The following is a 2,063-nucleotide window of genomic DNA, read 5'->3' as shown; positions in this document are numbered from 1 at the left end:
TCTGGAAAACTGTGTGGAGGTTCCTCAAAGAGTTAAAAATAGACCTGCCCTACGACCCAGCAATTGCACTGTTAGGGATTTACCCCAAAGATTCAGATGCAATGAAATGCCGGGACACCTGCACCCTGATATTTCTAGGAGCCATGTCCACAGTAGCCAAACTGTGGAAGGAGCCTCGGTGCCCATCGAAAGATGAATGGATAAAGAAGATGTGGTTTATGTATACAATGGAATATTCCTCAGCCATTAGAAACGACAAATACCCACCATTTGCTTCAACGTGGATGGAACTGGAGGGTATTATGGTGAGTGAAGTAAGTCAATCAGAGAAGGACAAACAGTGTATGTTCTCATTCATTTGGGGAATATGAATAATAGTGAAAGGGATTATAAGGGAAGGGAGAAGAAATGTGTGGGAAATATCAGAAAGGGAGACAGAACATAAAGACTCCTAACTCTGGGAAACGAACTAGGGGTTTTGGAAGAGGAGGAGGGTGGGGGGTGGGGGTGAATGGGTGACGGGCACAGAGGGGGACACTTGACGGGATGAGCACTGGGTGTTATTCTGTATGTTGGTAAATTGAACACCAATAAAAATTAATTTATTAAAAAAAATAAAGGATGTGTTGGTTGGCAAAAAAAATAAAAAATAAAATAAATAAACAAAACCAAAATGTGTTTTTGCTTTTATAACTATTTTAACATATTTGATTAGTAGACAAATACGCTAGACTTGCTAAAAGAGTACACAAATTTATATAGTACAACTATAGAACAGCACATCATCTTTTGCAGACTTTCCATAAAAAATACTCATGTAAAGTTTCTCATTATTTGCTGCTTTTTTTCAACCTGAGGCATCATGTAGTTTTAGAGCTGGGGTGTATTCTTCATTTGAAAATTTTAATAAAATCCAAAACTGAGATCAGCAAAATATCTAGTAATAGAATTCCCTAACCTTCACTTCACTATTCTTGCAGTCTGCTTTCTAGAATTGCAGCATAGAAAAAGTTGTGAAATTTGTATTTTTTCCCTAAATTCATTGATCCAATATGCCTTACCCCTCTTCCTGCTAAATGCTTATTTATCAATGTATTTAAATCCAAATCTTTAAAATCTGAAGTCTTTCAATCTTGGTCTTTTAAATCGGACCATCAGGAAGTAAAAGACTGAACTACCATCAAATGAATGACCTCTCAGAGATCAGAAAAAAATCCTTTCACTCTACATAGTCTAATCCCAACTTAACTTAGTTTTCAATAACCATTTTTTAAAAATATGAAATGTTTCACAAATGTGCATGTCATCCTTGCATGGGGACCATGCTAACCTTCTCTATATTTTTCCAATTTTAGTATATGCGCTGCCAACATAAGCACTTAAATAACCAATTTTTTGAAAAGAAGGAGTACTTTCATCTATGTGCTTAGCTCTAGTGATTCTAGCTTTTACTACTCATTGTCATAGAATATTTTTAGAGATATCTTCAGATAAATATATAGTTCCTTTTGAGTATCTCCAGAGAAACAAAAGTTACTATGAACTCTTGACTTAGTTGAGAAGATTGAAGATAAAAATAGAAGAAATGTCACATTGCATTGGACCAAGTGGTCATTCAGCTGACTGTTGACATCAAGACACATTGTTGAAAAATCGTTAATTTTAACTCTGGTATAGTTAACATACAGTGTCATATTAGTTTCAGGCATACAATATAGAGGTTCAAAAATTCTACACATTACTCAGTCCCCATCACCTATTCTACCCATGACACCAAGACACATTTTAAAGGAAAGCACTATGGCTTTCTAATTAATCCATCTAAAATCCAGAAATATAGATGGTTTCCTTAATGGATTAGATCAGTTGATGTATGACCCAAACATTTTCTAAATTTCTTGGCCATTGGGCAGCCCTGGTGGCGCAGCGGTTTAGCACCGCCTGCAGCCCAGGGCGTGATCCTGGAGGCCCTGGATCGAGTCCCATGTTGGGCTCTCTGTATGATGCCTGCTTCTCCCTCTGCCTGTGTCTCTGCCTCTCTCTCTGTCTCTATGAATAAATAA

At 37.0% G+C, this 2,063-nt stretch overlaps 1 non-coding gene across 1 annotated transcript; it reads right to left on the bottom strand.

Annotated features, from left to right (window-relative positions):
* Window positions 1–1,272: 1,272 nt before the first annotated feature.
* LOC129498992 (U6 spliceosomal RNA) lies at window positions 1,273–1,379 on the bottom strand. The gene has a single exon (XR_008662261.1). It is a non-coding gene; the product is annotated as a U6 spliceosomal RNA (small nuclear RNA).
* Between the last annotated feature and the right edge of the window lie 684 nt (window positions 1,380–2,063).

The sequence above is a fragment of the Nyctereutes procyonoides genome, unplaced genomic scaffold, assembly GCF_905146905.1.
Source record: "Nyctereutes procyonoides isolate TBG_1078 unplaced genomic scaffold, NYPRO_anot_genome, whole genome shotgun sequence".
Classification (NCBI taxonomy): Eukaryota; Metazoa; Chordata; class Mammalia; order Carnivora; family Canidae; genus Nyctereutes; species Nyctereutes procyonoides.
The sequence above is the reverse complement of the archived record's forward strand: the minus strand, read 5'-3'. Positions and strand labels throughout refer to the sequence as shown.